We start from the raw sequence: 14,477 nt of genomic DNA on the forward strand, positions 1-14,477 counted from the left end.
CCCCGTAAGTGGGGTGATCGGGGAGGAATGAAATAGGATTCCTTGAAGGTTAGCATGTGTCCCTGTGTTTCACTTAGCAAGTGCCTTAGCTGCTTCCCACAATCCCCGTAAGTGGGGTGATCGGGGAAGAATGAAATAGGATTCCTTGAAGGTTAGCATGCATCCCTGTGTTTTACTTAGCAAGTGCCTTAGCTGCTTCCCACAATCCCCCTAAGTGGGGTGATCGGGGAGGAATGAAATAGGATTCCTTGAAGGTTAGCATGCATCCCTGTGTTTCACATAGGAAATGCCTTTTCTTTCTTTCTTTCTTTCTTTCTTTCTTTCTTTCTTTCTTTCTTTCTTCAGGATCAGCAACAGCATAATGCCGAATTACAAAGATCCGAGCTATGTACAATAGATATAGATCTAAAATGAAAGATATATAAATATTTACAAAGGACAAAAATATACACAATAAAAACTGTACAATCGTTTATAATACATAGTTTCATAAACAATGATATTAGCAAAGAAAAATACATTTACAGTAAATACAGGAGCAGAACGGGAAAGAACAAGAAGGAAACGTTACAAAGATGTCTCGATTCTTGAACATTGCTGGAATACGTACAGAAAGGGACCTTTGGGTGAGAGAAAGCCGGGAGTAAGGAGTATGGAATAGGGTCTTCATTCTGGTACTACAGGACGGGACGTGCAGGGGGAATAAGGAAACTAAAGCAGCTTTAGGTCGGCTACTTTCCTCCGAGCAGAAAGAGTCTTGAGTTTCAGTTTCCCAAGCACATGGATAGTGCTTAAGTTGCGACATACAGGGACCCTGTTTCTGACGATAGCACAGAAAAAAAATTGTACACGGTCAAGGTGGCTGAGATTTGAAGAAGCAGAAATGGACCAGACTGGAGAGGCGTATTCAACAATAGGTAAGATACAGGAAAAGTACAATGCTCTAAGGGCATTTACATCTGTGATGTTGGAAAACCTGTAGAGTAAACCAAGGAGTGATAGCACGTGAGGTGATCCTGTTTATGTGCGAGACAAACAAAAATTTACTGTCACAATGCAGTAAGTCTTTTTGATTGTCAACAAGAGCAATCTGTTGGTTCAGTAGGTGATATTCTTCTAGAACGGGGGATTTACAAAGTGTGAACGAAATGGTGGAACACCTGGACGGATGAGGTTTAAGACGCTATGTAGTACACCAACCTGACAGTGAATCAAGTGCATTTTGCAATTGCACTGTATCTGTGGGAGAATCGATCTGCTTGAAGATTTTACAATCATCTGCAAAGAGAAGGATTTCACATGAATGGTGGGAAACAGTATCGATAAGGTTATCAATAAACAGGGCAAAAAGAAGTGGACCTAGGACACTGCTCTGCGGGACACCAGAGAGGGTGGTGGTGGGAGAAGAATTGCATCCATCAAGGACCACGCGCTGTAGTCTTTCACTCAGAAAGCTATTAATTAGAGCTAGGAGTCTACCATGCATGTTAAACCGTTCAGAAAGTTTGTGTACAAAAAGCGTGTGATCCACGGTATCAAAGGCCTTCGCAATGTCAATCAAGTTGAGAGCCCGCATGGATGGCAGACGTGACATGATGGAGGAGGATGGCCAAGTTAGATACGCTTCCAGGAAGGAAACCATGCTGCTGAGGGGATATATATGGAACTGTAAACGCAAGAAAATGCTGGTGCATGATCCTTTTACAAATGATAAAGCAGGTAATATAGAGACCGGGCGATAATTTGCGATATCCGACCTCTGTCCACCTTTAAGAGCGGGTGTGATATAAGCAAGTTTCCAGGAGCTCGGAAAGTAGCCAACTGAGAAGCACCCGTTCAATATCATGCTAATAGGGTATGAAAGAGTTACTGCTGTATTCTTAAGGAAGATAAGACAGACCATCAGGACAAAGACGAAAGTAGGGAGTACATTTCAGATTCAGTGGTAGAAATATTACTGAGGCTATGGGAAGTAACAGGTTTGATTTTAGGAAAATCAGCATACTGCACAGGTTTAACAAAATTAGAGGTAAACTATTCATTGAATAATTCAGGTCTATCTGCTTCACTGGCTACAGAATGGTCTCGGGTTACTAATTCCAGTATTCGTTTGTTGTCTCTTCTGTTATTTATAAGTGACCAGAACATTTTACTGTTGTGTCTTACTTCAAGGCAGGCTCCGTTAATATATTCTGAGTTATCCCGCCTTAATAACAACTTGTGGTGTTTGCGAAGGTCAGAGAGTATTTTATAATTTCTCTCGGAGGGCGCATTTTTCCATTGTCTCCAGGCTACCGATTTTTTTAGTTCAGCACTTTTAGTATCACTCTTCATCCATGGGGAGAATTTTCTGGATATCAAACGAGTAGGAATGAGGTTGCAGATTACAGCAAGCGTCCAATCATAAAATAAGTCCACCGCATCTTGAACTTCACCCACATGCAACAAATGCCATGGTAACAGGGACAGGGTACGATTCACAGTCTGCCAGTCAACTTTATGCCACATAGGCACAGAGCTCCTAAGGACAGGTCGATGACATCTCGGAGCACGGGGAGGGGTAAGAGTGAAAGTTGCTTCAACGGACTTGTGGTTGGAGTTAAAAATATTTCGTCCCACAGAAACAGATGAGGGCTCGTTATAGGAAAGCAGGTAGTCAAGAAGACTATTTCTGCAGGTGTTTTCCAAGACACGCTGTTTGAAGTTCAGTCCAGTAATATAGTGGTCCATATACTATTTCTCCAGGCTGACCTAATGAAGGGGAAATCCAGGAGACAGACAGATTAAAGTCTCCTAGTATGACAATGTTATCTTTGGAATGAATGGCTTTAAGCACAAAGGAAAGAAAAGCTTCAGAATAGTTGAGACATGAACGAGGTGGTCTATAGAAACATGCAAATAGATATTTTATGTTATGAAATGTAACTTCAACCCAAACAGCTTCACAGTCATTCATCAGGTCGGAGCGTAGGGTCACATGCCATTTTGATTTGACAGCGATTAAAACACCCTGTCACCGGGATCCAGTTCTATGATCGGCCCTGAATAAGGAAATCTCTTTGGAGAGTAAGATTTCAGAGTCTAACACAAAATACGTCAACCAAGTTTCACTTAAGGCGATAACGTCGAAAGCAGCTAATTCTTGAACATGAACTTCCCAGTCTGTAATCTTATTTTTTATGGACCTGATATTTTGACAGTACACAGAGAACTCATTATTCGTCGTAGGCTTAGGGTTAATTTGTACATCACCAGACAGGAGTAACAGTGTTAGTAAAACACTTAACGGAGAGCGGCGTGCATGACAGTGTAATTTCAACGAATCGTGGGTCGATGTTAGGACCGTAAGAAAACAAGACAGATTAGCTGTCGGTAAGGAAGAAAAATAAAACTTACGATCCGAAGTTAAGCAGTCTCCTGCCAGTAAGAAGGCGAGGGAAGTTTCCACATTCCACTGCATACCTGCAGGCGGATCACACGCCACCATACTAGCAGAACAGTTCATCATCTTTTACAGCTAGCTGCTTCCCACAATCCCCGTAAGTGTTGTGATCAGGGAGGAATGAAATAGGTTTCCTCGAAAGTTAGAATGCGTCACTGTTTTTCACTTAGCAATGCATTTTCATTATCTTTACAGCTAGCTGCTTCGCACAATCCCCCTAAATGGGGTGATCAGAGAGGAATGAAACATGTTTCCTTGAAGATTGGCATGCACCCCCCTACCGAGCTCAATACCTGCAGTCGTAAGTGCGGCTAGTATACAGTAATCGAGAGATAGTGGGTTCGAACCCCACTGTCGGCAGCCCTGAAGATGGTTTTCCGTGGTTTCCCATTTTCACACCAGGCAAATGCTGGGGTTGTACCTAAATTAAGGCCATGGCCATTTCCTTCCCATTCCTATGCCTTTCCTATCCCATCATTGCCATACATATCTGTGACAGTGCGACGTAAAACAAATAGCATGCGTCCCTGTGTTTAACTTAGCAAGTGTCTTTTCATCATCTTTACAGCTAGCTGTTTCCCACAATCCCCTTAAGTGGGGTGATCAGGGAGGAATGAAATAGGTTTCTTCCAAGTTTAGCATGCATCACTGTGTTTCATTTAGGAAATGCCTTTTCATCATCTTTGGACATTGTTACTGCACATATCACATTAACAATTATATCTAAGAAATTATGTCATTTATTTGTGTTTTTTAAATCTACATTATCGTAGTATTTCATTTATAAAATGTATTTATTAATGAAGTTGTGAATAGAGGGCAGCACCTCGCTTCCAGGACTGTTTTCTGGCGCGAGTGACTGGGTAGGGACCAAGGAAAAGCGCGTCAGACATGCCATGAGTAACATGTGGAGACAACAGTCTCATGCAATCATGTAATTGCACAACAGTGCTAACATTTTAAGTGCAGCCAAACCATTGGCACAATAACAATTACGTCTTTTCAAGTGTAAAGAATATTTCTAGTGTTTTTTAGTGTCAGTGCGTACCTCATGTGTGAATGTATAAATGTATATATACAAGCAGTACTTACAGCACTGGTATGTTTTTAGTTCACGTATACTGAATAAATAAGTGACCTGTGTGCTCTTTATGTTTTACAACAGTATTTTCTTAATAACATTTAAGTGGTCCTCCGAAAGTGTACTTCATTATGTGGTTATCATATGCGACCACCAGAGGTAAGGTTAGATCGTGAACAAAACAACAGTTTCATCTCAGTCAAACAGACATCTTGATTTATACATATAATTTAACAACAGTCCATTTCACTGTGAATTCAAATTTTACTAGTTCTTAAATATTTTAATTTAAATGTGAGTTTACTTAAGTTGTTATTGCATAGACTGACAATCAGCACCTTAAATTGGCATTTATGAGCAGTAGATTTGTTGAAAATAATTTGATATGGAAAAACAGCTACCCTGTAATGATTAACAAGTATATTTTTATAACAACATTATAATATACTGTATTAAAAATTGAACTATTTTTTTATAATACACCTTTGAAAGAAATTTCAATCAGAGAATAATGATTTCTGGCATTGCGTTGATAACGTGGACTAAGTTAAGTAAAATGTATTTGTATAATAATAATAATAATAATAATAATCATAATAATAACTGTACCGGGAGGTACACCTCAACCCCACGCATTTAAATGAAGCGCCTTGAAGAACGCTATCTAACACATAGTTGGTCAGCAGATGTCACTACTAAAGTAATAGAGTAATGTGGTGTTTTAAGGTTTCCTAAACTGACTGAATTTCTTTTGTTTTTTGATGTATCACAGTTGTCTACACTTTGATCTCTTCCACCAGCTTTAAAAGTAACCAATTAGTAATTTTGGGTATTTAGTTTTCAACCAATCACGATTTTCTTGTACATATTCAATTAGCCAATAAAGTGAGAGGGTGCATCTGGTTTTAGTCCAAAACCTTCTCGAACCTTCCTCCCGGGTATAAAAGCTGACGCTTTTACGAGCTAATTTGTCTTATTGATCGTCGTGTTACTGAGTGTGTGTGTTAAGAGAAGAGAACATCAGCTAAGGTAATGGCAGTAAAACGGCCATGACCTCGTTATTAACCAACAAGGACGATTATGCAAGACTACTATGAATGAAACGCTGAATAAACATAAGGACAGGGTTTATTTATAGATTAATATTAGAATCAAACATGGAAAAAGAAACCAATCGAATAACACAGAGAAAAAACATAAGACATAAACATACCTTCACAAGCGTCCCTGTTGAGTTCGTGGAGTGAGTTCAACATAAATAATCATAACACACACCAAATATTGCATTATCAGCTCACTGATACAGTACCATTAGTATTCCAATTAAATTTGCCGTGTGCACGGTAACACATGCAATGGCCTTTTTTCTTTTCAGATTACATTATTCACAGCACATATCTTTAAACTCTCAATTCGCGTGACAACAACAGAAGCCTCCTACTACCAAAAGTTCGCCCACGTGACCCGAGAGATCAACATAGACGCAAGACGTAAAGGAATGCATCACCAAAAACGCTGAGTACAGCATCTTTTGGTCCAGACACATTAAACAGGCGTGCACAGAGATACGACCGGCGGTTAGGCCGAGCCCAAACAAACACATGGCCAAGTAAACAACAAATCTGTACCAAGAAAGGAAAATGGGGTACAGGAACAAAACAAAATGACATTTATTTATTTATTTATTTATTTATTCACGAAGCACAAGATACAGCTACACTGAGCAAATTTCACTTGCACTGTCAACAGACTATTTAACAAACGTAAACTTTCATAATAAAATATAATAAACATAACAAAATATAACAAGATCAGGTACACATCCTACTAATAACTGTCCAAATCGAAAACCATAGAATGTCCATGTTCATAGCCAAGTCGTCGTGGGTCAAGATGGCGGTATAATCCCTTCACATCAACTTATCTTTAAGATACTATTTACACACCTCTCGAATTCACTTTTATTTGATGCTATATCAAGCTCTTGTCTCCTATTAATATTGTTAAAGAGTGTTGGGAGGCGGATTAGGAAAGATCGTTGAAGTATTGAGTGCTGAGTGTGGGGAATGTGGAGAAGGTCTTTGGTTCTGGTGGAACGGGAAGGAACGCGGAGAGAGAAGAGAGAAACAAGATGTTCCGAGCGGTAATGTCCATTTAAGATCTCGTGGAGGAAACTCAGGTCAGCTACCTGTCGCCTGATGTGCAGCGGTGACACATTAATTGCCATTAATACCTGCTGCGTAGACAGATTTCTGAGTTTGGGGTTTCTGTTCCTTACAATTGCAGCAAAGAAGGACACTGCTCTGTCTAACTGCTTAGTATTGGAGGGGGCGGCTGTTGTCCAAATCGGAGAGCAGTAGTTTAAGAGAGGTCGAACGATCGTGAGGAAGAAGTGACGAAGAGCAATGGGGTCAGAAATTTCTGTGAAGCGATAGAGAATACCTAGTAATTTCATAGCCTTGGTTGTATATGTTTCTATATGGGTCTTAAATTGTAATTTTGTATCGAATATTACACCTAGGTCACGCTGCTGCGTAACCACGGTGATGGGCTTGTCGAGTAGGTAATATGATGTCGGTAGAGGAGATTTACGCAGTGTTATGGTCATGTGGCTGCATTTTTGTGGATTGGGGATAAGTTTCCAAGTACGGCACCAGTTCGAGAGGGCATTAAGTGAGGACTGTAGCAGAGCTGCATCTGCTGGATTCCTAATCTCCCTAAATATCTTGCAGTCGTCAGCAAAGAGTAGGGTATTCGCTGTTTCGTTGAGTTCGGACGGCAGATCGTCCATAAACAAAGAAAACAGCAAGGGGCCAAGAGTACTGCCTTGTGGGACACCGGATGTGACTGGTAACCATGAGGATGAAGTGCCTGATATTACCACTCTCTGCCAACGGTTATGTAGGAAGCCAGCAAGAAGGGTCAGAAGACTGCCATGTATATTAAATCGTTCGGAGAGTTTATGGAGCAACAGAGTATGGTCAACAGAATCGAAAGCTTTCGAAATGTCTACGTAGCAGATGTCCAGCTGTGATTTAGCTGCAATGGCGTGTGATGCAAAGCTATGCAGAGTGGCCAGGTTTGTTAGACAAGAGCCACCTGGTAGAAAACCATGCTGCTTGGTTGAGATATACGGCAAAGTGAATGCGAGGAGACGCTGGTGTATAATTTTTTCAAAGATAAAGGATAGTGTGGGGAGAATAGAGATTGGTCGGTAAGATGAAACATTAAATTTGTTGCCTGATTTGAGAAGTGGAACAATATTTGCCTGTTTCCAGGTAATAGGAAAATAGCCCGCAGCAAAACATCTGTTAAATAATTTAGAGAGAGGGACGCAAAGAGTGCTGGCAGTATTTTTTAGGAAAAGAGGACCTATAGTGTCGGCACCGGTAGCTTTGTTGGTACGAAGAGTTTGAAGAAGGTTATGAACTTCACTTGGCATGGTAGTTATGCTTGATAGGGTTCTGTTTGAAGCTGTACCAACGGGAGGGAGCGGTTGGTTTTGTAAGGGAGGGGAGAAGTTGGAGAAGAAATACCTGTTGAACAGTTCATTGCGACCGGCGCCATCTGCTGTTGCATCGTTGTGGTTCACGCTGACAGGAATCCGCTCCGTCCTTCTCCGTGTGTTGATGAGACTCCAGTAGCGCTTGGGATTGCTGCGGACGTTTTCAGTGACAGTGTCTACGTGTGCTTTGTAGTCTCTTCTGACCATAAACCTCGCGTGGCGGCGGATTTTAACGAAGGTATTGTGAGTGTGTGGGTTAGGGAAGTCTTTCCACAGGCGCCAAGCTCTCTTCTTATTAAATAGTATCAGTCTGGTCTCTTGTGATATCCAGTGTTGATGTTTGCTAGTAGTATCCCGTTGTGCAGGTACGAAGTCTTTAATTGCAGCTTGCAGCCAGTCGTACAGCAGGTCAAGAGCCGATTCGATATCAGCTATTTCGAGCAGACTCCAGGGAAGGCATTCCAGGGCACGACACATTGCAGGTCAGTCGGCACGGCGCCAGATGTAGGTAGGGCGGTAGGATGTCCTGCTGTGAGGCTTTGAGGAGGGGTGGGGAAGGAGGAGTGTAGCATCGAGGGACTGGTGGTCGCACAGGAAAAGGTTTCTGCCTGGGGTTATTGTTTTAAGTTCTAATGAGGAGAGTAAAACTTTCAGTAGACACGAAATTCGTTGCTTCGAAGACGGCCAGGTACGACCAAAACAAGTGCACCAAAAATGTGATGGGTTCGAGACCAAATTTCCAAATCAACAGTAATCATAATATTAACCTCTCACAGTCGCACACGTCATATACACGTACCGAAGTACAAGATGCACATCGACCGGTCATCAAGGATCGTGAAAAATGATATACAAATGTAGTAATAATAAAGTGACAACTAAAAGCACATACCTGTCAAATCAATACATTACTTATGACATGAATGGTGGTAAAGGCTCATTTAAATAAGTTAAAAATCCACCTAAAGCAAAGGAAGGCGATTCCACATCGTCTAGCCTCCATTGTTAAAAATATCACGAATGAGGAAGGCAAAGATATGCGTTGAAAGATGAAAACAGTAGTCTCGTACTGCGCTCTGTGGCTTATCAAGGGATATACACAGGTTTTTCCTCGAACTGAGGTCAACACAACTTGTTGAGTAGTTAAACATAACATACGAGAAACATGCTAAAGGAGCATGGTTCACTCTCCACCTGCCTGTTTACATCCTCAGAAAGACCGTCTTAGTGGTTTTCCCAGCTGAAATAAATAAAGGTCATTACGACGACGTCAGTAGGAATGGCGCTATTTCATATGAAATATCCGATCAAATGAAAAACCACACATTTTCTCACTTTTAACAAACAGTACTAGGCTCCCGATTGAACAGTCCAAAGTTCCAGAGCTGGAATGACCAAGCCGCAGACAGCCGTGATCCGTGAACACTCTTAGTTTTTTTCGGCAGGGGAAGTCGAATAGTGGAGAGTCCCAGGGCAAAAACTATGTCTTTTTATTAATCTGTTTCCTAGGAGTACCCGATGAGTCTGAAAATCTCAATTCACTACACTGGCAGCGGAAAAATCTATTTGACTTAGAGGCAAATTTTTCCTCCAAGCCAGAGGGGAAACCCCCTCTTCACTGCTAATTTGGAATAAAATACATGTAGAATTTAATAAAAATGAAGGGTAAGAAACTCTTTTTATGAAACGGCTCTCTTCAGAGTTGAATTTAGTTATTTAGTGAATTGTGGTGCTATAATTTGGAATAGGCCTAAATTGTAATTCTGGACCACGTCATACTGCTACTACTGTACTACAAAGTGAGCCTCTGCCTTAAGTGTACACACTGCTCATTTAAAACAGCGCGTTGAAGTAGGGATCGGATAGCTGGAATACTATGATGAACCAGCGTGTTACGTACCAGCAGTACGGTATCAGAAAATGTATGAACCAGAGGAATGACATGCTAAAGAACGTGTTATAACTTCCCAACTATTTCCTGCCAATATTCAGTCAGGCTGTTATACTCGGTATGCAGCAGTAATCCCATCTATCAGAGCTGAGCGGCAGCATAAGAGATAAAGAATATCACAACAAACAATGGTCAATGTAATGTTATTGTTGATCAATGTTATGCGCTTTCGATATCATAGGCCTTCACACTTAGTTTTCTTCCGACTCTGAAATACCACTCTCATCATAGTCGGTACGGTAAAAGTGAATAAAACATGTAAAAGTGAATAAAACATAAGTGGTCGGAAATTGTATTCTCTATAAATTTTGTTATGTAGTACTTTTCGACAGGACCCATAACATAGGTATTTCAAAATTAAATTTTAGGCGCCTTCCCCTACACTACAATTTCATCTGGGGTGAATATCATTGTTTATAACTTAGACTGTAGTTTCTTATTCCCCGACTCTATATACCAATTTTCATTAAATTCTGTATTTTCTCGTGGCTTGGGGTTGATATCGTCCCTGCTCTGGCAAACTAACGAATCTGCAAATTGTCAAAAGATTAGGAGAGCTGAAAGAAGTTGTGATTACTCAAGTCAAATCAATTTTTATATTTAATTATTGGTTTTATGTGTTAGGCATACAGAACGAGCTGAAGATGTGAGACTTTGTTAGAGGGTAGACAATATATAAATAACAAAATCTAGACCAGAACTTCAGAACTACAGATTCGTTAGTTTGTCAGTTTCGCTAGTTTGCCAGAGTGGGGACGATATGGACTCGGGTGTTACGCGGTGCAGGGTCAACCAGAAGAAATGAGGTTTCAAAGTGGGCAGTACCTTGTGTGTACGTGGAGAAGAACAGGCCACAGCCCATTCAGCTGCACAACAGAAGACCTGGTTAAAGCAAAACCAAATGCACTTGATGTCACATAGTTTAACGTGGCTCTGCACCAGCCAGTACCGTCCTTTGAGCTGGTACGAGTTCAAGACAAGGTAAGTAGAACCGAAGGACTGAGCATATACCCCACACAAATTTAAGACCAAAGCAAAGAAAGTAAAAGAAAGAAAAGTACACAAGGAGTTGCCGTGGAGTTAAATTGGTATAGTATTAACCGGTTAAGATCAGTTGAAAGAAAGACCAACCAGATACTGAGTTTCAAAAGGTTTAATTTTAAAGTATTAGAACTGGTTTAACAACTGGGAAGAAACAAAACTATTAAATCACGCTCAATGAGCTGCAACATAACTCAAATATTCTATAGATGGCTGTCATTTAAGTTAAACTGAAAAAGATAATCTGGTATTTTAAGTAAGGTTAACGTAAAATTACTGACCTTCAATCTGAACTAATTTCCTCAAAAAAAATTTAGCAGTTACACTTCAAAGATTTTAGATACACTTGAGTAGGTTCAAGTTTCATGCCATGAGCTTTCACAAGTGTCAAAAATAAGAATTCAAACATGAGCCAGAAATAGGCTAAAGAAAACAACCTCCAAAAGAGGATGAAAAATAATCTAAGATTAAGAGAAATGGTTTTTAAAACATTAGAAAAGAATTAAGTACATGTGAATTATAGTGCAGGATACAGAATTCATGCCAGGGAAAAATGAATTTGCCACAACATCAAATCATTCAACTTCAACAAGCTTATATTAATAATCACCACCATGGTTACTGGCGCAGGCAAATTTACAAGGAGGCACCAATTCCAGCAATCCCACACAATAATCGGAACCAAGAAAGAACAAAAGAGAATCAAGAAAAACGAACGTCCAGTAAATAAGATAAAAATTAAGATGAAGGATAACACCAAATAAACAGAATCCATAAGGGATCGAAAACTAGAAATGAACGCTTTGGGAACTCCTTCAGGCATTACACAAATCATTGATACTTTTCATTAGCCTCTTAACAGTATCGCCACGTTACTCCCGAGAACATTACTTTAAACAGGAGCAAGCGTTTTGAAAATTACAAAATGAGAAACCCGTGTTTCAGTAGGAGAATTACAAACAGACCAAAATGTTTTGTTTTCTTTTAAATAGTTTACATTAATTTCAAGAATCAGACGATTTCCAAAGGACCACTTTCGGAGGGATAGGTTTTAATACCAATATAAACGGTGCATTCCTGGTTGCCAGTGTTCTGCTAGGCTGGGTTCCTAGCACACCTACCCGTGGAGGCTACTGCTTAGGCTAATTGGAGTGCCAATTGTCTCATTACCAAAAATTGATGCCTGCTTGGCATAGATTTTGATTCCCATAGGTTTTCACGAAGTCACAGAGCTTTTGATGATGAAAACTTTGATGCAGGCAAAGACAGTTCTGATGAAGCTTCCATGTTGGAGTCATGCGTTGTTACATACTCACAAAAATGTATCCAGCGCAGTCGTACTTAATCCACCAGATGGAAACAAAATATATCAAATGGAAACCAAAGTTTCCTTGAGGATGAACAACATCCTCGCACAATCTCCATGGTTACATCGAGGGCTAGCCTAGAGCCACAATGAAACATGTTTCTGCTCACCATAATAGCTTCCAACAAACTCCGGCTACTTCAAGTCAGACGGAGAGGTCCGTTATGTAACAATCCTCGCTAGCTCTGATTGGCCAGAGACATAGGCATGGCTAAAAGTTCAGCGCTGTCTGGCACAGAATAACGGGAAACACAACAGACAGTTCCCGTATTAAAATGAGATGTTACGGGTACGGCCTCTAATAACTTAGAAACAACAGTTGCCAGGCCTAAAACATAAATAGGGAAGGTTACCTCGGTAACAGAATTTATATTATGTTTTGTGTCCTCATACTTAATTTAAAACTTATGTATGGTTCTGACAAACAAACAAACAAACAAACAAACAAACAAACAAACAATCAATCAATAATAAATAAATAAATAAATAAATAAATAAATAAATAAATAAATAAATAAATAAATAAATAAATAAATAAATAAATAAATAAATAAATAAGCAACGAAAATACAAATTCATGAATATCTCTGTTATCTGTGTGTAACAATGTATGACATGCATGATAGGAAATTTGATTCTGTATAACTTTAGAAATGTAGTATTTATAGATAGGACCACTAATAATATAAATATTTGAGAATTAAATTTTAGGTCTTTCCCTACTACCATTTCACTCAGTGTGAATAAAATGATTTATAGCCTAGATTTTCATTAAATTCTCTTAAGCTGTTTTCTCGTGATGCGTGTACATACATACATACGGACAGACAGAAATTACGGAAAAGTAAAAAGTGTATTTCCTTGTTACTATGGACATGACAGATACAGAAATACCATTCTTTTCAAATTCTGAGCAATGTACAGACAAAACTCTTATTTTATATATATACTATAACATTTTATTTCATGGTCATCAGCGAAGGTACAGATTGGTCATATTTTAAAGTAGTCAACTTGTAAATTAGTCTTAACTAGTATTTAGTTAAAATTCAGCAAAATCTTGAGGGCGCATTATTTCTTATATTTGTTTGATGCTTTCATAATTTGTTGCTTTTGCTTTTTTTCCGTCTTATCTTGTCACTGTCATTACAGCATCATCTCGTAACATTTGACATTGTTTTGCCGGAGATGAATAGATAACATAATGCTGTTATGCATCACCTTAAGTAATATACACTTAAGAAAATGAAAATTGCAATACCATGAAGGCATGTGTTAAGTGAGGAGGTCATATACGAGAAATTCTCGCATAGTGGGGAATCATTTTCAGTAAAATTTTTATTTAAAAAAGAAATAGGTTTTGCTTAAATATTATGTTAAACTTAGCATAAAATTATACATTGCAGTGTAAATTGCGTTATTATTTCCAGTTAAAACGATTTTTCAATTCATCCAGTGTCAGTGCAAAAATTGCATATGTGCCATTTCATATTTACTCCAATTCGGAGTATTATTTGTGTTGCTTATATTAATTCATCTTTGAAATGCATAACACACAAATTAAAAACTATCAAATACTCCAAATAATAGAGACACATTCACTCAAATATCATGTTTTCCTGAAATAAAATAGAAAATTGTACTCACCACGTAGGCCTATTGTAGAGTGCAGCGAGTGATCCATGAGTTTATTCGTCACAATTTTGTCACCACAGTACATAAAATTATACTACACTGTTCAACACTATTTACACTCAATAACTATAACAAATTACTGAAGAAAAAATTGAAAAAACTATTTCAGGATGGTCACTGATAGTCGCCGACACACAGATTGTACAGCTTCTCAAATTCCCCGAGCACGGAACCTGAGACTCCCTGGCATATTTGCCAGCTGTATGGCATAGCCTGAAGCAAGGAGAGGGACACAAAGCGACATTGCATACTACACAACAATACTGAGTATGTCGCCGCTGGCCTTGTGCCATGCAAACAACGCATCTCTTATTTGCGTGCAGTCTTGATTTTGAGGCTGGATTGAAGTCTGGAAAATGTCTTCCCAAGAATCGAGTTGACGGGTGCGGGTTTCAC

At 39.3% G+C, this 14,477-nt stretch overlaps 1 protein-coding gene across 1 annotated transcript in view; it reads right to left on the bottom strand.

Annotated features, from left to right (window-relative positions):
• Positions 1–14,477, bottom strand: part of LOC136877193 (homocysteine S-methyltransferase) — a 110,063-nt gene that overhangs the window by 6,209 nt on the left and 89,377 nt on the right. The window lies entirely within an intron of this gene.

Source organism: Anabrus simplex, chromosome 7 (genome assembly GCF_040414725.1).
Source record: "Anabrus simplex isolate iqAnaSimp1 chromosome 7, ASM4041472v1, whole genome shotgun sequence".
In the NCBI taxonomy this organism is placed as follows: domain Eukaryota; kingdom Metazoa; phylum Arthropoda; class Insecta; order Orthoptera; family Tettigoniidae; genus Anabrus; species Anabrus simplex.